Source organism: Mobula birostris, chromosome 2 (assembly GCF_030028105.1).
Source record: "Mobula birostris isolate sMobBir1 chromosome 2, sMobBir1.hap1, whole genome shotgun sequence".
NCBI lineage: Eukaryota > Metazoa > Chordata > Chondrichthyes > Myliobatiformes > Myliobatidae > Mobula > Mobula birostris.
In genome coordinates, this window is record NC_092371.1 from 126,535,995 (window position 1) to 126,560,201 (window position 24,207).

Below are 24,207 nucleotides of genomic sequence, written 5' to 3' on the forward strand. Positions count from 1 at the left end.
CCCATCAGAACTACTATTCAATCAGTAGAATCCCGGAGAGAGAGAGTGAAGTCTCTTGATATCAAGGGAACATTTAATGCAGTGTGATCCTGGGATCTCGGTAAAAGGAAAGTCAGTGGGCATCAAAGGGAAAACATTCCAGTGCCCCTCTCTTACTTCTAACATTGGATAGTGGTACAGAAAACTGAAGTCCCACGCCAGCAGGTTCAAGAACGACTACACAATGGAGCTGTCAATATACAGCAATATTAGATATACATCTTCTGAATTGTCGTCGCTGCAATCTGCAGTCTTTAGTTTCACTTTAAGCTCAGTATTATTTATATATACACACACACACACACGCGCGCGCGCACACACACACACACACATATATATAATATATATATATATAAAAACACACATAAATATATAAATTTGCACAATTGCACAATTTGTCTTCTTTTGCATATTGGTTGTCAGTCTTCATGTCTTTGTTAATGTATAGTTTTGCATAAATTCTGTCATATTTCTTTATTTTCTTGTAAATACCTGCAAGAAAATGAATCTCAACGTAGTTTTGTGGTGAATAAATTTACTTTGACGATGATTTGTTTTTTGAACCAACCAGCACCTCCAGCTACTGCTTCAGTATCGCAACACTATGATCACTTTGGTCACTTTGCACTGAAGTCGACTTCTTTAATCTGATTGTGCTCATTCTTGTAAAAATGTGTACATTTTATGTTTTTTCTTTGGAATGTTGCTAAAATGGTCTATGTGCCAGTGAGATGCTGCTGCAGGTAAGTTTTACATTGTACCTGTGCTTGAATGTACTCATGTATATGATAGTAAATTCGATTTTGAAACTGGTTGAAGTCAGACAAAAGTATCATAGAAAAGGAATATTAGAAGGTATGAAGGGAATAGGTTTAGAGAAATATGCACCAAGTTCAGGCACGTTCGACTAATTGAGGTAGACATTTTTGATGTCATGTTGAAGTTGGACTGAATTGCCTGTTTCTTTGTTGTGTAACTCTGTGATTCATTAACCCTAAAGAAATGTGGTTGTGCTTGTAGGGGGGAGAGGTGGGTGGATCACCATGTTCCAGGTCCAGGACAACACCGTACATATTTCTCAGGTCAGTGTCTTCTTCCCAACCTTCTTCAACTGCTTTATCATTAAGAAGGTCAGAAGTGGGGGTTTAAATCAGAATCAGGTTTAATATCACTGGACTACGTCATGAAATTTGTTGTTTTGCAGCAGCAGTACAAAAAACTATCAATTACAATAAGAAACACACTTAAATATTTAAAAAAATAAGTTAAATAATTAGTGCAAAAAGAGAGGGAAACAAAAAGTGACGTGGCGTCCATGGGTTAGTACATTGTCCTTTCAGAGATCTGATTGCAGAGGGGAAGAAGCCATTCCTAAAATGTTGAGTGTGTGTCTTCAGGCTCCTGTTCTTCCCCTCTGATGGTAGGAATGAGAATAGGGCATGTTCTAGATGATTAGAGCTCTTAATGATAGATGCCGCCTTCTTGAGGCAACACCTTTCGAAGATGTCCTCAATGCAGGGGAGGCTAGTGCCCATGATGTAGCTGGCTGAGTTTACAACTTTCTGCAGCTTTTTCCAATCCTGTGCAGTGGCCCTTCCATGCAAGATGGAGATTCAATGGGTTAGAATGTGATTCACGGTACCTCTGTAGAAATTTACTAGTCTTTGATGACAGTTCAAATCAATATTCAACTCAATTACATTTCTCAAAAACTTAAGTGGGACCTAGACATCTAGTATCTTTTCATCTCTGTTTTATGTGCCTAGCCTTTATTCTTAAGATGTGTCCCTGGTACTAGATTCCTGTGAAAGGAGTAGCATTCTTCCTGTATCTCATCTTTAAAAATGTGCAACTTTCAATAAGCTATCTTGAGAATATAAAGAATAGTATTAGTCTGCCCAGTACAGCAAAAGTGCCCTTCCTGGCAACAGCCTAGTGAATCTTTGTCCCACTCCTTCAACGGCAACCACATCCTTTCTCAGATAAACAGACCAAAGTTATACACATTACTTCAGGTGCAATCTCATCAGGGCCCTGTACGACTGTAATACAGCTTCCTTACTCTTATAAATCAAATGTTTTCACAATAACCATTTACATAAATACCATTTGCCTTTCTAATTGCTTGCTGCACCTAAATGTTAACTTTCAGTTGCTGCTCTTTCAGCACACCTATGTCTCTTTGACCATTAATACCAGCAAATCTCTCACATTTAACAAATACTCTGTTTTGTGCATCAATGTAAATAACCTCATTTTTGTTTGTTTTACGTACCATCTGGCACGTTCTCCCCATACACTCAGATTGCCCACCAACCCTTCTAGCATCATTACTTCCTCCTCCCCACTATATTAATATATTCAGAAAACTTGAAAATAATGATTTTTGATTGTCCTAGCCAAATCATTTGTATAGATTTTGAGGAATTAGGGCCTGAACATGGCTCATTGCTATAATCTACTAGTCACATCCTGTCAACCTGAGAAAGGTTCCTTTAATGTCACTGCAAAAATCAAGCTACTGGAGACCCCTAGTGAGCCAGGTGTCCTTCCTATCTCTTTATTTCCTGGTACCCCTGCAACTTACTTTCTCACACATATTGTTAACATATTGTTCTACTAGCCAGTAGCCTATATTAAGGGTTTACTAACAGTGGACATTTACATAGAGCCTGAAAGGATACAGCACAGCACAGACCCTTTGACCTACTATCAAGCACCTATTGTCACTAATTCTACATTAATTCCATTGAACTGCTGCCACAGAACAGCAAATACTGTGTGTCAGTGACAGTAAACCTGATTCTCATTCTTTTTATTTTATTCTTGCTGTACTCTCATCAATTCACCACAGATTCTGCCTCCCTTCTCCAAGCTAGGGGGAATGTGACAGTGCAGCTGTGTACATACATCTATTGATGCTTCTGGACACATCTTCAGTGATGTTCCTGGAATCATCGGGTGTTTCGGGTCTTTCAACATCATACAACCTCCTCCAGGTGACCCAACGGGGCTGATCAGATCCCAGCTTGTGTCCAGATGGCTAGCTACTTATGACTCCATGGCTCCCCTCTTTTGAGCCACAGCCATCTTGAGGTCTTCTCTGCCGCATCGGTGGTACTGAGGATGGCTCTCCTCTTCCTCTCTCTCTCGATGCCCAAAATGGTGAAGGCTCTAACTAAAGAATAGTCTACGAATCCCCTACACCAACCTCCACTGGGAGACACCTCGCTCTCCATCCAGCCTGCTGACAATTTCCGACCAGACCTGCGTACTTGGAGAGCTTCCTTTCAAAGCCCTCCTCCAAGCTATCTTCGCATGGGACTGTCAGCTCCAGCAGCACCACTTGCTTAGTAGACTCAGACACTAGGACAATGTCTGGTCGCAGGGTGGTGGCTGCGATATGGTTGGGGAACTTCAGCTGCCGTTTGAGGTCCACCAACAGCTGCCAGTCCCTTGCAGAGGTCAGAATGCCTGCAAATGTTCTTTTGGCAGGTATTGGCTGCTCCCCAGCTCTGACAAAGGCAATGGTCTGCTTGGAGGGTCGGGACCGCTTCACCCACTCAACTCCGGCGCTGACGGCTTCAGCGATGGACTTCAGGACCTGATCATGCCTCCACCTGTACCGTCCCTCACCAAGTGCCCTTGCACAGCCGCTGAGGATGTGCTCCAGGGTTCCTCGCTTGGAGCACAGTAGGCACGTAGGTGACTCTGCCTTGCCCCATGTGTGCAGGTTTGATGGGCTTGGAAGCACATCATACACTGCCTGGATGGGAAATTGGTTGCGGTGTGGTTCGGCTTTCCAAAGATCAGCCCAGGTCACTTTCCTCTCAACCGCATTCTCCCATCTTGTCCAAGCTCCCTGTTGCTTCATTCCCACCGCCTTGCAGGCTCTCATCTCCTCCACTACTGCTCTCACCTCCTCCTGAACTAGACGATGCCTTTCCTTCCCTCTAGTGTCCATTTGGGGAGTTGGAAAGGATCCTAGCCCAGCTTGGCCTCGTGTGACCACTCCCACCAGCCTCCTGTGACACAGCCTCACCTCTGCCTCCTGAACAGCTTCCTCTGCCTTCAACTTCCTGCCAGTACTTACTTGTATCCCTGCTCTAGCCACCTTCGGGTCACCTGATTCCCTATATTGTAGCACTTCTCCGACTCTTGTTACCTTGAGTTCTTCCTCCAAGGATTACCTACAATAACCTACATGTCTTTGAGATGTGGGAGGAAAATGAAGCGCCTGTAAACACAGGGAGGACATGCAAGTTCCACACAAACAGGACCCGAGGCCAGGATAGAACCCCGTGTCTCCGCCACTGTGAGACGACAGCTCCACCAGCTGTGCTACTGTGTCGCTCTAAAGCAGAGGTTCCCAACTTGTCTTATGCCATGGACCAATGCCATTAAGTCCCTGAGCCCCAGGGTGGGAACCCCTGCTCTAAGGGTAGATGGGAGTAAAATATTCCCTGGTAGCTCTCAAGATTGCCTTGAAAAATTTGATGGAAGTCAATACGAAAGACCTATGACTCACTATCTACTTTAGGGGTCAATTCCTTATCTCATTGAAAACATATATATATACACGTATATAAGTATTTGGATTGACATGGGTGGATTAGGGAGACAGCATGGCTTCGCGTATGATAGGTCATGTCTAACCAACCTTATAAAATTTTTGAGGAAGTTACCAGGAAAGTTGATGAAGGCAGGCCAGTGGATGTTGTCTACATGGACTTTAGTAGGCATTTGACAAGGTCCCACATGGGTGGCTGGTCAAGAAGGTTCAGTTGCTCGGCATTCAGGATGAGATAGTAAATTGGATTAGACATTGGCTTTGGGAGAGAAGCCAGAGAGTGGTCATGGAGTGTTGCCTCTCTGACTGGAGGCCTATGATTAGTGGTGTGCTACAGGGATTGGTGCTGGGTCCTTTGTTGTTTGTCATTTATATCAATGACCTGGATGATAATGTGGTTAACTAGATCAGTAAATTTGTAGATGACACCAAGATTGTGGGTGTAGTGGACAGTGAGGAATGCTATCATGGCTTGCAGTGGGATCTGCATCACTCGGAAAAATGGGCTGATAAATGGCAGATGGAATTTAATGCAGATAAGTGCAAGGTTTCGCACTTCAGTAAGACCGACCAAGGTAGGTCTTACACAGTGAACGGTAGGGCACTGAGAAGTATTGTAGGACAAAAGGATCTGGGAATACAGGTACATAAGTCATTGAAAGTGGCGGCACAGGTAGGTAGGGTCGTACCGAAAACTTTTGGCACATTGGTCTTCATAAGTCAAAGTACTGAGTACAGAAGATGAGATGTTATATTTAAGTTGTATAAGGTGTTAGTGAAGCCTAATTTGGAGTATTGTGTGCAGTTTTGATCACTACCTACAGGAAGGATGTAAACAAGGTTGAGAGAGTGCAGAGAAAACTTACAAGTATGGTGTCGAGTCTTGGGGATCTGAGTTATAAGGAAAGATTGAATAGGTTATGACTGTATTCTTTGGAACATAGAAGATTGAGAGAAGATGTGATAGAGGCATACAAAATTATGAAGGTTATAGATAGGGTAAATGCAAGTAAGCTTTTCCCACTCAGGTTGGATGGGACTACAACCAGAGGACATGGCTTAAGTGTGAAAAGTGAGAAGTTTAAGGGGAACATTAGGGGAAACCTCTTCACTCAGAGGGTCATGAGAGGTGGAATGAGCTGCCAGTACAAGTGATGCTTGCGAGCTCGATTTAGATTAGATTATATTAGATTCAACTTTATTGTCATTGTGGTGAGTGTAGATACAAAGCCAATGAAATGAATTTAGCATCTGACCAGAAATGCAAAGAATAGTGTTATTTACAAAATAACTGCGAATAAAAAAAGTGCTACGACACACAGATATAAAAGTACTGAGACAGTACAATACGGATGCAATACTGCTTAGCGCTGTGATGAGAGGTTCAGCAGTGTCACAGCCTCAGGGAAGAAGCTCAAAGTTTAAGAAAAGTTTGGATAGGTACATGGATAGTAGGGGTATGGAGGGCTATGGTCCCGGTGCAGGTCCATGGGAGTTGGCAGTTTAAATGGTTTCAGCATAGGCTAGACAGGTTAAAGGACCTGCTTCTGTACTATACTTCTCTATAACTCTACGAAATAAGAGTCATCAAATTAACCCAATATCAATCAATTCAGAATCACAGACATAAGGGAGACTGCTGGTGCTGAAATCAGGAACAATACACAAAACTCTGGAGGAACTCTGTTAGTCCTGATGAAGGGACTGGGCCCGAAACCTCGACCGTAACTCTTCCTGAAGATGCTGCCTTCACCAGCAACTTTTATGTGTGTTGTCTGGAGGAACTCAGTGGGTTAGGCAGCATCTATGGAGAGGGAAGGACATTTGATGTTTTGGTTGAGACCCTTCCTGAGGACTGGCAGATGAAGGCTCCTGATGATGGATCTGTCTTGAGTTGACTGTTTGGTTCCTTCTATAGATGCTGCCTGACCTGCTGAGTATTTCCAGATATCTTTAAGTTAATTCAGAATCATATTTATTAATATTAACTTAGTGAATTTTTTTGTTTTGAAAATTCATCACAAAGGGGAGATTTCTGGCAGTGAGGTGTGAAGTAATGACATAACTTACCATTACTGGAATGGTGAGAAGACAGTTTCAAGAAACATTTCTACATACTTACAATGGATTATAAAAATAACATATAATATAGTATAGACATTTTGATATTTTGCAGAAAATAGCAATGTTCAGGGAGAGCTATGTTCTTCAAAATCAGTCCAGTTCACAATTTTCTATAACGTGAAGCTAAGTCATCTACATATATATCAAGAAGTGCAAACCGAAGAAAATAAATTGTGTTCATTTATTTACTTACTTACACAAAAATGTCTTAAGAATGAATTTCAATTCTGTATTCTGGAGTTTTTGGGAGATATTTCTGAATTCTGTAAGGGTGAAATTCCGTTACCGAGCAGCTGTCAAGTAGCAGTCACCCGTACTTGAAAACAGTGGTCAACCACATGTCCAAAATAACAAGGCCTTGAAAATTATTCTTCTCCTTTTCTTCATTAAAATCTTTAAATTTGTTTAAAAGTAAAACCTGTTTCGGTAATTCTGACCATAAGATTGTAAAAATCCATTTGGCTCACAAATGTCCTTCAGAGAATGAAAACTGCTGCCTTTAATCATTCTGACCTATTTGTGACTGAAGACCCACCAGTGTGGTTAGCTTTCAACTGCCTCCTCAATTCAAGCGCAATTAGTGATGGTCAATGAATGTTATCATTTCCTACAATGCACCCACTCTGGAGACAAACAAAACAAGATCACTTTTAAAGATACGGGGTGTCTAAGTCATTGAGCTTTGATGGTGCTGATGGAAAACAAGTGTTCACATTGAGTCCCTATATTATTGTGCCAAAATAACATGTGTGAACCTTCTTTGGAAAGTCCTCCCAGCATTGTCATGACACATCTAGGGAATTTTTAAAATGTAATATATCCGTAGATTGCTCCAGGACCAATGTTTTATCTTCCCCTCCTCCACCCTCCTGGGAATAAAGGGAAGTCCCATCTCTCTACAAGTAGATAGGAACAAAGAACAAGCACCTAGTACACAACACAGACCTTATAGAGGCATATCAAATCATGAGGGGCATGGATAAGGTGGATGGTCACAGTCTTTTGTTCCCCAGGGTAGGGGAGTCTAAATCCAGAGGGCACCGGTTTAAGGTCGGAGGGGGGAAGATTTAAAAGAGATCTGAGGTGCAATTGAGCCATAGACGCTGGAAGCACATGCAGTCAGCTGGAGGAACTCAATGGGTCAGGCAGCATCTGTGGGAGAAAAGGAATAGGTGATATCTTGGGTCAAAACCCTGCACCAAGGATACTTCACAGAGGTGGTGGGTATTTGGAACGAGCTGCCAGAGGAAATGGTAGAGGCGGACACAAAAGCTCAGGAGGTTACATGCCTGAAGACTTGTCAAGAGATGTTTTAAAACTACTTCAAATGGATCCATATTTCCATATGAAATGGAAGGGTAATTTGCCTTTCATATTGATGTTGGCTCATTCCAGTATATATTTTTTCCTATTCTCCCTATAATTCCAATAGGTCTCCTCTGGTTTATCTACACACTAAGCTACCGACCCACATATCTCTGAGATATGGAAGGAAGAGGAAGAACCCAAGGTCAGGCCTGAACCCTGATATCTGGAGTCATGAGGAGGTCACTTCACCAGCAGAAGGACGAGACTGCAAATGCCAAATCTGCGGCAGAAACACGTTGCAGTAGCAGCATCTGTGGAGGCAAAGGGGTAAGTTCTGTTACAGGTTCCTGACCGAAACATGACCCCCACAGACTCTCCCTGACCTTCTGAGTTCCTCCTGCAGAGCAGATGTGCAGAGCAGCTACTCTCTGCTCATATTGCCCATCCCTAATTCCCAGTTGCATTCCATTTCAATTCCCCTTCCCATTCCCACACCATCCTGTCCATCTTCAGCCTCTTCCACTGCCAGGGTGATGCCCAATGCAAACTAGAGGAACAACACTTCATATTCTGCTGGGGTAGTCTATCGCTCAATGATTGGACATTGATTTTTAGAATTTGAGGTAATCCTTACATCCAGTGTTATTCCCTCACATCCCACTCTCCTTTTAGATTCTCTTTCCATCTTCCTACTTTTGTTCCTTTTTCATGCAGCTTCCAATCATCCATTTTCATCATTCTCCCTTTCCCAGTTCCATCCACCCAATGCACGCCCATGTCACTTACTGGTTCCCCCATCCTCCCTTCTGGTTTTGGTTCTATCTGCCCTTCACCTCTCCTCCAGTAGTTCCCATTATCACCTTCTTTACTTACCAGATTCCAACTCTGGGGACCTGTGTGTTCCTGTTTATCTCCTTCCAACAGCTGTCTCCACCTTTACCCTCCCTCCTTCCCCACGTCACTCCATCAGCCCTTTGTTCTGTCTGCTTCCATCATTGACCTGCCTCTGATTCTCAGCTCCAGCCTCTCTCTCTTTTCTTCATTCCATCTGCCAGTCACCCTTCATCCCTCCTCAGTCCTCCAATCACCTCAGACTCCTGTCTTGCTAATGATCCTGTCATTCATTATACTGACTGTCATCCTTTCCACACTCAGTCCTGATGCAGGTCTTGAACCCAAAACATGACAATTCCTCCCCTCACACCTGTCTCCAGACCCACAGATGCTGCTCAGCCCAGAGTTCAACCAGCAGATTCTTTGTTGCTTCAGTTCCTGCTGCAGTTTGGTTTTAACTGTAACAGCTGCACTGCTGTGCTTCCCCATAGAGGGGAAGGTAGCTTTAGCCTGACTTCCTCGTAATATGGAAATACATGTGGAAGGATTCATATTTCACGAGCAGCCTGTACATTCACTGACTCATTGACTAAAGATCGCAGCACCAGCGGGATCAAGGAGGTATGACCAAGTGAGGTGGAGGAGCATTTACAGAGCTGCTTTTGAGTTGCTGGACTGGGATTCATCTTCAAATTTGAACGCATATGCCGCAGTTGTCACTGACTTCATCAATTCTTTTGAGAATGAGTGTGTGCCTTCGAGAACATTTCCAAATACCCAAACGGTTGCTGATGAACCGGGAGATACACAATGTGCTGAAGACTAGATCTGTGGCACTCAAGACCAGCGATCTGAACTGTACATGAAATCCAGGTACGACCTACGGAATGCTATTTTAAGAGTGAGAAAACAATTCTAATTGAAGTCAGAGATGAAATCAGATGCACATCAGTGCTGGTAGGGTTTGCAGGCATTACTTCCTACAAGGTGAAACCTGACATCATGATGGCTGGGATGCTTCATTTCCCGATGAACTCAATGCCTTTTACGCATGCTTTGAAATGGAGACAGAAGACGACACTGCAGGAAAAAAAATCACTGCAGCGTCTGATGACCCTGCGATCTCTGTCTTGGAAGCCAATGTCAGAAAAGCTTTCAAGAGGGTGAACCCTTGCAACATATCATACCTTGATGGTGTACCTGGTAGGGCACTGAAAACCCGTGCAAACCATCTAGCAAAAGTGTTGAAGGACATCTGCAGTCTCTCACTGCTGCAGTTGTAAGTCCCCACCTGCTTCATAAAAACGCCAATCATGCCAATGCCCAAGAAGAGCAGAGTGAGTTGCCTCAATGTCTATCATCCAAGTTCCACTCATATCTACTGTGATGAAGTGCTTTGAGAGGTTGGTCATGGTCATAACCAACTCCTGCTTAAGCAAGTATCTGCACCCACTGCAATTTGCCTATTGCCTGGTAGGTCTACAGCAGATGCAATCTCACTGGGTTTCCACTGGCCACGGATCACCTACACAACACCAACATCTACATCAAGCTGCTGTTTATTGATTACATCTCAGAGTTCAACAGAGTCATACCCTCACTTCTAATCAACAAGCTGCAAAACCTGGGCCTCTGTACCTCCCACTGCAACTGGATTCTTGGCTTTCTCTCTGGAAGACTACAGATCAGGAAGATCAGAAATAACACCTCCTCACTGACAATCAACTCTGGCATACCTCAAGGATGCGTACTTAGCCGACAGTTCTATTCTCTCTATGCCCACGATGGTGTGGCTAGGCACAGGTCAAACAACATCTAGAAATTTGCCGTTGACACAACTACTGTTGGCAGAATTTCAGATGTTGATGAGGTGTACAGGAGAGGGATAGATCAGCTCGTTGAGTGGTGTCACAACAAGAACCTTGCACTCACTGTCAGTAAGACCAAGGAATTGATTGTGGACTTCAAGAAGGAAAAATTGAGGGATCACACATTAGTGCTCATTGAGGGATCAGCAGTGGAAAGCATGAGCAGTTTCAGGTTCCCGGGTGTCTAAAGATCACAGTTCCTGGGTGCAATTACAAAGAAGGCAGGACAACAGCTATATTTCATTAGGAGTTTGAGGAGACTTGGTATGTCACCAAACACTCTTTCAAGTTTCTACAGATGTTCCGTGGAGGGCATCCTAACTGGTTGCATCACCATTTGGTGTGGAGGAACCACTGTACAGGATCAGAAAAGGCTGGAGAAAGTTGTGGGCACTATCATCATGTCTCCACTGCATCAATGACACCTTCAAAAGGTGATGCTTCAAGAAGGCACCATCCATCATTGAGGACCCTCATCACCCAGGACATGCCATCTTCTTAATTGCTACTGTCAAGAAGGAGTTCTTAGAATAAGGACATGCACTCAACATCTCATTAACAGCTTCTTCAACTCCACCATCAGATTTCTAATGGACAATGAACCCATGTACACTACCTCACTTCTTTTGGATATATTTACATGTGCAATTGTAGCTTTTACTATTATCTATTGGAATGTACTGTTGCCGCAAAACAACAGATTTCATGACATATGCCTGTGATATTAAACTTGATTCTGATTCACTGGCAAGCAGAAGATGAAAGATAACAATGGTGCCACCTATGGGAGACAATGGGAGGTGGCAATGGAAATTTCCTTTCTGTTGATGCGGTTATCACTTTACTTATGAAGTTAACAAATATGCATATTATCAAAACCACACTAGAAGTGTTGCATTCATGTAGTTTAAAAATGGCTTGTTCTTACTAATTTACTTCCCTCTATGTTTCTCCTTGCCGTGACATTGTGCTTAGGTAGAACAAAGATCTTACCAATTGTAGCAAAACAGGAAGCTATTACAGAATTGAAAGCCAGCAGACCATTTGACCATAAACAGCACAACTTTTATCAATTTACATGGTTTTTCGATAAGAAGTCATTCCCACCAACCGTCAACACTCTAAGATTGATATAAAATATTCCATGAGATTATTTTGGATAACAGGTTCCCCCAGTTTCCAAGACAATACTTACATGTTAATCAACATGGTTGTCAGCTTGCAATTTATGTAGCTCTGCGATGCACAAGTGAGAGGTTATATTTGCTGGAAATAAGTACCCTGTCAATACTGTCACCGTTTACCATTTTACCCAATTAAATGTCACTTCAAATGATATTTAGGGTTAAACTTAAAATCATACAACACTGACAGCCCTTTCAGGCCACTGAATCAAGAATTCCACGGATTCACCACCCTTTGGCTAAAAAAGTTCCTCCACATCTCCATTCCAAATGGTCTTCCCTCTATTCTGAGGCCTAGATCCCACAGTAGGAACCATCCTCTCCACATCCACCCTATCTATGCTATTCAATTTTCAGTAGGCTTCAGTGAGATTTCCCCCCCCCCCATTCTTCTAAATTCCAGCAAGTGCAGACCCAGAACCAACAAACACCCCGTGTACAATAACTCCTTCATTCCCGGAATGATTCTCACGAACCTCCTCTAAACCCTCTCCAATGTCAGCATATCCTTTCTTACATAAGAGGCCCAAAACTGCTCACAATACTCCAAGTGAGGTCTCACCAGTGCCTTATTAAGGTCCAGTATTACATCCTTGCTGTTATATTCTAGTCCTCTTGAAATGAATGCTAACATTGCACTTGCCTTCCTCACCACCAGCTCAACTTGCAAGTTAACCTTTAAAGAATCCTACAGAAGGAACTCCAAATCCCCTTGCAACTTGGATTTTAGGATTTCCTCCCCATTGAGAAAATAGTCTATGCTTTCATTCCTTCTACCAAAGTGCATGACCATACACTTCCTGACACTTTAATTCCATCTGCTAATTCTTTGCCCATTCCCCTAATCTGTCTAGGTGCTTCTGCAGCACTCAACAGCCCTGCTTCCTCAACACAACCTGCCCCTCTACTTATCTCATATTATCTGCAAACCTGACAACAAAGCCATCAACTTTGTCATCCAAATCATTGACATATAGAAAAAGAAGCAGTGCCAACACAGCCTCTGTGCAATACCTCGAGTCACCAAGAGCCAACCAGAAAATGTTCCGTTTATTCCCGCACTTTGCCTCCTGCCAGTCAGCCAAACCTCTATCCAAGTTAATATCTTTCTTAATACCATCAGCTCTTAACTTGTTAAGCAGCCTCATATGTGGCACATTGTCTATCCTGCTTGTTATTTCTTTAAAGGATTCCAACAGATTTGTCAGGCAAGATTTTCCCTTAAGGAAAACCATGCTGACTTGACATATTTTATCATGTGTCTCCAAGTATCCTTAAAAATTAATCTTAACAATTGACTTCATCATCTTCTCAACCACTGAGGTTAGGCTATCTGGCCTATAATTTCCTTTCTTCTGTCTCCCTCCGTTGTTGAGGAATGGAGTGACATTTTCAATTTTCCATTCCTCTGGAACTATGCCAGAATGTAGTGATTCTTGAAAGATCATTACTAATACTGCCATAATCTCTTCAGCCACCTCTTTCAGAATCCTGGGATGCCTCCAAGATGTTGGTTCCCCTCGGGTTCAAGTGTAATCCATCCTCTTTGTACATGTCATTCTGTCCCCAGATGAGATCCCAATGATCCAGAAATCTGAAGCCCTGGCCCCTGCACCAGTTCCTCAGTCATGCATTTGCTTGCTCAATCATCTTATTTTGGCATGTGGCACAGGCAACAATCCAGAGATTACTAACCTGGACATCCCACTTTTCAGCTTTCTACTTAACTCTCTAAATTTTCTCTTCAGGATCTCCTCCCTTTTCCTACCTATGTTATTGGTGAAAATATATACCAAGACTTCTGGTTGCTCACCCCGCGCACCACCCCCTTGGAAAGCTGTGGACACAATCCAAAGCAGAGCCATACTCAGTACCACAGACCTGGTTGCTGCAGCTCACCCCCGGTTGGCCACTCCCTCCCTCAACAATATCTAAAACCTTATACTTAATATTGAGGGGAATGGTCATAGGTATACTCTGCAGTGCTGTCATTTTCTCTTTCTTTTCCTGACAGTCACCTAGGTCAGTCGTCCCCACCTCTGGGCCGCGAAGAATGCAGCGGTGCAGCGGTAGCCGGAGCGCACCCGGCAGATCTTTAAGAAAAAAGCTGAAATAAACAAGCTAATTAATTAGGTGCAGCTCAGTACGTAAATGTCGGCCCAGATCAGAGGCAACTGCCGATTTCACTTGCTCTACGTGATGTTCACTCCTCTTTCCAGGGCGCTGGAGCCTTTAGCTGTTCCATTGTTTGGTCAATTTAAATGCCAGCCCAGACAGGCTGAAAAGACAAGGCTGTCAGGATCGAGGTGACATGTTGAATCTACACAAACTTCTAATAAAGTATAGACACTACTGTGCTTTCTTTGTAATGATAGTTACTTGCTGGTCCCAGGACAGATCCTCTGACACTTTTCAGAGGGAGAAACGTCGATCCTTAATGCCGAAGAATTTAAAGTTATTGATCCTCTCCACCTCAGTTCCTCTAATGAAGACTGGCTTTTGGGTGGCACCTAGTTAATTAGCTTGTTTATTTCGGCCTTTTTTCTTAAAGATATGCTGGGTGCGCTCCGGCTACCGCTGCACCCCTGCGTGCTTCGTGGCCCAGAGGTTGGGGATCACTGACCTAGGTACCTGACTCCTGCAATCTAGGGGTGACTGCTCCCTGAGGTTCCTATCTTTCATTTCCTCAGTCTCCTGTATGAGTCAAAGGTCATCAATCTGTAGCTCCTCTTCCTTATATTCTCCAAGGAACTGCAGCTCAGTGCACCTGGTGCAGACGTGGTTATCTGGGAGGTTGCAAGAATTCCCACATCTCACAAAGAACACAACACAGCCCCTGGAGCCATTCTCACTGCACTAAATATACACTTCATAGAATTACGGAGCCCCAGTTATTGAAGGCTTGAAAGGATTGTGAATGGGATGTTGAATATGAATGCCTGCATGACAATCAAATGGTTAAACCTCAGTCTCCATAAATTCCAATTTACTGCAGCAACTGTGCCACCTGGAGGAAGAGAAAGGGATAGCAACAGTTGGGAGTCATCTATGGTTGGGTAGTTGTGAGATCAATCGAACGAAAGGTCAAACAATAGTGATAGGGGATTCTATTGTAAGAGGTAATGGAATGGGGCATACCCTCCTTAGGGGAAAGTTCAAGAATGTCATTGAACAACTAATGAGCATCTTCAAAGAGGAGAGTGAAAGTCAATAAGACCATAGCACCTTAAAATATAGGATTAGAATTAGGCTACTCGACCCATCCAGTATGCTCCGCCATTCCATCATGGCTCATTTTTTTTTATCCTTCTTGGCCCTATCCTTCTGCTTTTTCCCCATAACCTTTGGTGCCCTGACTAATCAAGAAACCATAGAACACAGAACAGTACAGCACAGGAGCAGGCTCTTCAGCCCAAAATGTTGTGCCAAACCAGCTGAAAAGTAAATTAAAAAATCCCCATAAACTAATCCCCCCTACCTACACAATGTACATATCCCTCCATCTTCCTCATATTCAACAACAGGAATTCTGCAGATGCTGGAAATTCAAGCAACACACATCAAAGTTGCTGGTGAACGCAGCAGGCCAGGCAGCATCTGTAGGAAGAGGTGCAGTCGACGTTTCAGGCCGAAGGGTCTCGGCTTGAAACGTTGACTGCACCTCTTCCTACAGATGCTGCCTGGCCTGCTGCGTTCACCAGCAACTTTGATGTGTGTTCCTCATATTCATGTGGCTATCTAAATGTCTCTTAAAAGCCTCAGATATATTTTCCTCATACAGCCATACCAGGCAGAGCATTCCAAGCATCCACCATGCTCTGAGTAAAATAACTTAACCCTCAAATTCCCTTTGAACCTACCCCCTCTCACCATCAATTAATGCCCCCTTGTATTAGCCATTTATACCATGGGAAAAAGATACTCCCTGTCTACTCTGTCTATGCTTCTCATAATCTTATAAACCTTTATTAGATCTCCCTTCAGCCTCCACTGCTCCAGAGAAAACAATCCATGTTTGTCCAATCTCTCATGATAGCACATGACCTCCAAATCAGGTGGTATACTGGTAAACTTCTTCAGGACCCTCTCCAAATCCTCAACATCCTTCCTATAGTGAGGTGAATATAACTGTATGCAATACTCCAGATGTGGCCTAACCAGAGTTCTGTAAAGTTGCAACTAATCAACTTTCATTTTAAATATACTCAATGACATGTCCTCCACAGTCATCCGTGACAATGAATTCCACAGTCTCACCATCCTCTAGCTGAAGAAATTCCTTCTCATCTCTGTTCTAAATGGAAGTCCCTTGAATCCGAGGCTGTGCCCTCTGGTCCTAGACTCACTCAATATAGGAAACATCTTCTCTACATTCATTCTGTCTAGGCCTGTCAATATTTGATAGGTTTCAACAATATTCCCCCTCATTCCTCTAAACTCCAGTGAGTACAAACCCAGAGCCACCAAACGATCCTCATACATTAACCCTTTCATTCCTGGGTAATTTTCATGAACCTTCTGTGGACTACCTTCAATGCCAGCACGTCTTTTCTTAGGTCAAGGGCCGAAAACTGCTCACAATGCTCCAAGTGCTGTCTGACCAATGCCCTATAAAGACTCAGCATCATATCCTTGCTCTTATATTCTAGTCTTCCTGAAATAAATGCTAACATTGCATTTGCCATTGACTCAACCTACAAGTTAACCTTTAGGGAATTTGATGCGTATTTAATATTTCAGTAATATTTAAGTGATATTGTAAATGTATCGTTTGATTAAGCAGTCTTTGTTGTTTGCATAATGCATTTTAGGTTATATGTAAAAGTATGTGAATGGCATACTTCACCACGCCACAACGTCATATGGGCACATCTCACTAAAAGTAAACAAAGCTAAATGTATACAGTTATTCCTGGCTCCTTACTTTTCTTTCAATTAGTTTTATGTCTTGGAGTTTCAAAACATAACAAAATCTTACCTTTATTCCTTCTACCAAAGTGCGTGACCATACACTTCCTCATACTATATTCCATCTGCCACTTCTTTGCCCATTCTCTTAATCTGTCCAAGTCCCTCTGCATCTCCCTGCTACCTCAACGCTACCTGACCTCCACCTATCTTTATATTGTCTGGAAACTTGACTACAAAACTATCAATTCCATCAACCAAGTTGTTGACATATAACGTGAAAAGAAGTGGTCTTGATCCAGATCCCTGCGGAACACCACTACTCACAGTCTCCCTCCCTTTCTAAACAGTAGAGTGATACTTGCAATTTTCCAATCTTCCAGAACCATACCAGAGACTAGTGATTCTTGAAAGATCATTACTAATGTCTTCACAATCTCTTCAGCTACCTCTTTCAGAAACCGAGGGTTTACTCCATCTGGTACAATTGACTTATCTACCTTCTGAACTTTCAGCTTCCTAAACACTAACAGCAACTACATTGCCCTCTGATACTCCTGAATTTCTGACGTACTGCTCATGTCTTCCACAGTGAAGACAGATACAAAATACTTATTAAGTTCATCTGCCAGTTCTTTGTCCAGCATTACTACTTTTCCAGCGTCATTTTTCAACTGTCCAATATCCACTCTTGCCTCTCTTTTACTCTTTATATATCTGAAAAAAACTTTTGGTATCCTCTTTAATATTGTTGGCTAGCTTACCTTCATATTTCATCTATTCTCTCCTCATGACTCTGCTAGTTGCCTTCTGTTGATTTTTAAAAGCTTCCCAATCTGCTAACTTCCCACAAATTTTTGCTATATTTTATTCCCTCTCTTTATTTTTACACTGTCTTTCATTTCCCTTATCAGCCATAGTTGCCTCATCCTCCCTTTAGAATATTTCTTTATCTTTGGGGTGTATCTATGCTGCACCTTCTGAAATGCACCCAGAAACTCCAGCATTTCTCCTTCCCTCTATTGAACATAGATCATAGAAAAGTACAGCGCAAAAATGGGCCCTTCAGTCTGCGATGTTGTGCCAAACCAATTAAACAAATGGCAGCTAATTAAACTAATCCTTTCTGCCGCATGTGGTCAGTTCAATCTCTGCATATTTATGTATAGTATCTGAAATGCCTCTTTTGCACCTGCCTCCACTACTGTCCCTGGCAGTGCATTCCTGGCACCTGTCATTTACTATGAAAAGTACCTGTTCTGCACATCTCCCTTAAACTTTTCCCCATTTCTCCTGAAATGCATGTCCTCTAAAATTAAACATTTTGACCCTGGGAAAAAGATACGACTATCTACTCTGTCCACGCATCTCATAATTTTATAAAGCCCTATTAGAGCTCCCCTCAAATAACAAGCCATGGGTGACAAAGGACATTAAAGACATCCTGAATGCTATAAAGAGGGTGTTTAGAGATGGAAATAAGGAGGAGCTGAGGGCAATACAGAGGGACCTGAAAGCCAGGATCAGGGAGGCTAAAGACAGGTACAGGAGTAAGCTTGAGTGGAAACTCCAGCAGAACAACATGAGAGAGGTCTGGAGGGGGATGAGGACCATCACTGGGTTCCGGCAAACTAGCAACAGAGGAGCTGAAGGCAGTGTGGACAGGGCCAACGAACTTAACCTGTTCTTTAACAGATTTGACATTGTGACCCCTGCCCATCCCCCACATGAGCCATCTGTTGTCGGCCACCAACCAACACATATTCCACTCTCCCCTCCTACCCCTCCTCACAGTCCCCCACCCTGCTCTCATGACTATACTCCTCCCCCACACGAAACCACCACAGTGGGCTTCACAGCTGAACAGGTGAGAAGACAGCTGAAACGTCTCAACCCAAGCAAGGCTGCAGGACCGGATGGTATCAGTACCAGGGTGCTCAAAGCCTGTGCCCCTCAGCTATGTGGAGTACTTCGCCATGTATTCAACATGAGCCTGAGGCTCCGGAGGGTTCCTGTACTGTGGAAGATGTCCTGCCTCGTCCCTGTGCCGAAGACGCCGCGCCCCAGTGGCCTCAATGACTACAGACCGGTGGCATTGACCTCCCACATCATGAAGACCCTGGAGAGTCTTGTTCTGGAGCTGCTCCGGCCTATGGTCAGGCCACACTTAGATCCCCTCCAGTTCGCCTACCAGCCCCGACTAGGAGTTGAGGATGCCATCGTCTACCTGCTGAACCGTGTCTACGCCCACCTGGACAAGCCAGCGAGCACTATGAGGGTCATGTTTTTTGACTTCTCCAGTGTGTTCAACACCATCTGCCCTGCTCTGCTGTGGGAGAAGCTGACAGCGATGCAGGTGGATGCTTTCCTGGTGTCATGGATTCTTGATTACCTGACTGGCAGACCACAGTACGTGTGCCTGCAACGCTGTGTGTCCAACAGAGTGATCAGCAGCACTGGGGCTCCACAGGGGGCTGTCTTGTCTCCCTTTCTCTTCACCATTTACACCTCAGACTTCAACTACTGCACAAAGTCTTGCCATCTGCAGAAGTTTTCGGATGACTCTGCCATAGTTGGATGCATCAGCAAGGGAGATGAGGTTGAGTACAGGGCTACGGTAGGAAACTTTGTCACATGGTGTGAGCAGAATTATCTGCAGCTTAATGTGAAAAAGACTAAGGAGGTGGTGGTAGACCTGAGGAGAGCTAAGGTATTGGTGACGCCTGTTTCCATCCAGAGGGTCAGTGTGGACATGGTGGAGGATTACAAATACCTGGGGATACGAATTGACAATAAACTGGACTGGTCAAAGAACACTGAGGCTGTCTACAAGAAGGGTCAGAGCCGTCTCTATTTCCTGAGGAGACTGAGGTCCTTTAACATCTGCCGGACGATGCTGAGGACGTTCTACGAGACTGTGGTGGCCAGTGCTATCATGTTTGCTGTTGTGTGCTGGGGCAGCAGGCTGAGGGTAGCAGACACCAACAGAATCAACAAACTCATTCGTAAGGCCAGTGATGTTGTGGGGATGGAACTGGACTCTCTCACAGTGGTGTCTGAAAAGAGGATGCTGTCTAAGTTGCATGCCATCTTGGACAATGTCTCCCATCCACTACATAATGTACTGGGTGGGCACAGGAGTACATTCAGCCAGAGACTCATTCCTCCGAGATGCAGCACAGAGCATCATAGGAAGTCATTCCTGCCTGTGGCCATCAAACTTTACAACTCCTCCCTTGGAGGGTCAGGCACCCTGAGCCGATAGGCTGGTCCTGGATTTATTTCATAATTTACTGGCATAATTTGCATATTACTATTTAACTATTTATTACTATTTTTCTATTACGATTCTATTACTATTTATTATTTCCATGACTATTACTATTTACTATTTACTCTTAAATCTCTTCTAAGCCCTCTATGTATCCTCTACATCCTTCCTATAAAAGGGTGACTGGAATTAAAAATGTCCAAATATTTCCTAACAAGTGTTTTATAAAGGTGCAACATTACTTCCTGACACTCGAACTCAATGCCTCAGTTAATAAAGGTAATCATGCCATTCCCACTCCTTACCACCATATGAACTTGTATGATTACTTTCAGTGAGCTATAGGCTTGGACCCCAAGATCTCTCTGTATATCTACCTTCTTTTTCTCATGCTTCTACTTGTGACCTCCCAGCCTTTATCTCAACAATCCCCCCACCTGACTCCACCTGCCAATCATTCCACAGCTCCCAATATGGTTCAATCCATCAGCTATTAGCCCCTGTCTCACCCCTCCCTCTCAGCTCTATACGCTGGCCATTTCCCCTCTCCATTTTCAGTCTTGATGCAAGGTTTAGCCCAGAAATATCAACCATCTCCTTCCGTGGTTCAATCATTTTTAACACAGATTCCAGCATCCATGGTCTCTTATGTCTTTTCTGGTATATATCAGTGTGGACATCATAAGTCAGAGAAAAGGGATAAGTTTTACAGGACAAATTTCAGGAGTTGGCCAATGTATTAGAATGAGGGCTTTCAGGATAGTAAACTCAGGATTATCTCCAATGGCATATGCACTTGTGAGAACAGGAAGAGGAGAAAATACCAGGAGAATGGGTGAGTTAAGAGCAGGAGCAGGAAGGATGAGTTTGATTGCTGGGGCACTGGAAATGCTGGTGGGGGGAATGGGACATGGACAGGCTTGATGGATTAAACCCAGGCAGCACTGGATCTGAGATCGCAGCAGAGTGTTTTCCTAGTGCTGTTGTGATGGGTTTAAGCTGGAGAGGCCAGGAGATTGGATGGAACATCAAAAGCAAAATGAGTTATTTAAATTGGGAGCAACTGCAGAAAGCTGCAGTAATAAAGGATGAAATGGGATGAAACACAGAAGGCTCACAGAATGTTGATGAAGCATTAACTTCATTTCTCTTCCTACAATTGTAGCCTGACCTACCACGTATGTCCAGCATTATATTTTATTAGGCATTCTACATAGACATCAGGAGAAAGAGGATAACTGGGGAGAGGATAGCATCACTCAAGGATAAAGGAGGGAACATGTGCCTGGGGTGGTTGATGTGGGTGAGGTCCTAAATGAATGCTTTGTGCCAGTGTTCACCAGGGAGAAGGGCATGGAGGGTAGTGAGATCAGTGAGAACATGCAAAAGTGCTAAGGCAGTTTGAAATAAAGATAGAGGTGGTGTAGGTACTCTGGAAAAACTTGAACGTGGACAAGTCCCCAGCGCCTGATGAGATTTACTCCAGATTAATAAGAAAACTTAGATTGCTGGGGCCTGGACCAGTATCTTTGTGTCCCCTCTAGCGACAGGCAAAGTCCTGGAGGACTGACAAGTTGCTGATGTTGTTTCTTTGTTCAAGAAGGGAAACGGGGGTAATCTTGTAAACTCTAGGCCAGTGAGTCTCATCCCAGCGTTGGGGAAACTACTGGAGAGGATTCTTAGGGATAGGATTTATGAGCATTTAGAAGAGCATGGTGTAATTAGGGACAATCAAAATGGCTTTGTGCAGGACAAGTCATGCCTTTCTAATTTAATTATTTCAAGAAGGCAGCAAAGGTGGTCAATGAGGGTAGGGCAGACTATATGAATTTTAGTAAAGTACCTGATAACATCTGTCATAGTAAGCTCATTTGGAAGAATAAAATGTGAGGCATGGATGGTGATGGCCATTTGAGTTCTGAATAGGCTTCTCTATAGAAGACAGAGGGTAGTGTTTGATGAGATTCATTCTGGCAGGAGGTCCATGACTAGTGATGTTCCACAGGGATCTGTATTAGGGCCTCTGTTCTTTGTAATATATGTCAATGAAAATGTGTTCAGCTGCCACAAAAGATTAGTGGAGTTGTGGATAGTGTAGGCGATTGCCAAAGAATGCAGCAGGATATAGATCAATTGCAAATAGGTGGAGGAATGAGAAATGGAATTTATTCCAGACAAGTGTGAGGTATTGTACTTTGAGGTAGACTCTGTGTGTACGTTGACTAGGTGGTTGCACAAACACTTCTGTAGTGCCAGTCAGTAGCAATTATACATTATCTAGTTGAATGCCATCCACTTTGCCTGCTCAGGGAATTTACTGTTCATAGTTCAGAGTGAATTTATTATCAAAAGTACATATATGTCACCGTATACAACCCTGAGATTTATTTTCTTGTGGGCATTCTCAATAAATCCATAACAGTATAATTAACCATCAAAGAACCAATGAAAGACTGTAGTTAATGGGCATTCAATCAGTGTGCACAAGACAACAAACTGTGTAAATACAAAAATAATTAAATAAGCAAGAAATTTTGAGAACATGAGATGAAGAGCCATAGAAAGTGAGTCCCTAGGTTGTCGGAAATTTCAGTGACGGGTCAAGTGAAATTGAGTGAAGTTAACCCCTTTGATTCAAGGGCTCGATGGTTGAGGAGTAATAGCTGATCCTGAGCCTAATGGCATGAGTCCTGAGGCTCCTGTACCTTCTTCCTGATGGCAATAGTGAATGAGAGCATGACCTGGGTGGCGGGGTCCCGGATGATGGATGCTGCTTTACTGCAACAATACCTCTTGTAGATGTGCACAATAGTATTCAGTATCACTATCTGCATGTCCTCCCACCCAAAATACTAACATTAAGGGCACACTGGGAGAGCTTTACATTATCTGCAAAACAATCATCCAGATGGTCCCTTCATGAATTCAGGAGACTTCAATTACGTTATTTATTGTACTTGTGCTCTTTCTAATTGTGTTTTTTAATACTGTATCAGATCCAGAGTAACAATTATTTCATTCCATTTTATACTTGTATAAAGAAGAATGACAATCTTGAATTTTGAGAGATCAAATGTCAAAGGAACGTACGTAGTTTGTGGCAGGACAATTAACAGCGTTGATGTACATAAAAATCTTGGGCTCCAAGACCGCAGTTGTCTGAAAGTGGCTGCACAGGTTGATATGGTGGTAAAGAAGGAATATGGCAGGCTTGTTTTTATTAGATGAGGCATTGAGATCAAGAGTCAGGAAGTGATGTTACAGTTTTATAAAACTCTGGTTAAGCTGTATCCTGTGTATTACGTTCAGATCTTACCATCCAATTTTAAGAGGGATGTGGACAAGGAACAAGTTTACCCCAGGATGCTGCTGAATGAGAGGCATTTGCTATAAGCAGAGGGTGGAAAAACAAGGGTTGTTTTCTCTCGAGTGGCAGAAACTGAGAAGAGACCTGATATAAGTTTATAAAATTGTGAGAAGCAGAGATATACAGCTGGTATCCTTTTCCCAAGGTGGAAATGTCTCATACATTTAAGGTGAGAGGGTGAAAAGTTTCAGAGATTTGCAGGCAAGTTTTTTATTAATGCAAAGTGGTGGGTTCTGAAATGCACTGCCAGGGGTAGTAGTGGAGGCCGATGAGATAGACACATTTAATTAGCTCATAATAGGAACATGAATACGTATGCAGAGAATGGAGGGGTATGGACCATTTGCAGGCAAAAGAAATAAGTGTAATTTGTCATCTTTAGCCTAATTAGTTAGGCTCACAATTTTTGGGCTGAAGGGCCTGTTTTATATTCTATTAAAATGGAAAGTTGTCCTATATTTCAAAGGGTTCTGGGCATAAAACTAGCGAAGTCTTATTGCAGAACAAGAAGGCACTAGGAAGACCACAGGGTCACAGATTCATATAGCATGCAAACAGCCCATTTGACCTAACTGTGCAAACTGGCTAAGATAACCATCTAAGCTAGACCCATTTGTCCACCCCTATCACTGTAATGAACTGTGAACAAATTCAAGCACCCTCTTAAAGGAAAGAAGTTATTTCACAATGATGGCTGATACAGAGGAATTATCCTACATGAAAGGATTAAACAG

General features: G+C 43.2%; 1 protein-coding gene across 4 annotated transcripts in view; it reads left to right on the forward strand.

Annotated features, from left to right (window-relative positions):
- The first annotated feature begins 636 nt into the window (after positions 1-636).
- The window catches only part of gnmt (glycine N-methyltransferase), a 128,351-nt gene continuing 104,780 nt past the window's right edge, over positions 637-24,207 (forward strand). For 3 of the 4 annotated variants that reach the window (XM_072247586.1, XM_072247594.1, XM_072247613.1), the window contains exons 1-2: positions 637-782; positions 8,166-8,368. The gene's annotated coding sequence lies outside the window, so the exon portion shown is untranslated. Of the gene's footprint in view, positions 783-1,054; positions 1,122-8,165; positions 8,369-24,207 lie in introns of those variants that run through there. The other variant, XM_072247600.1, reaches the window with a different exon arrangement.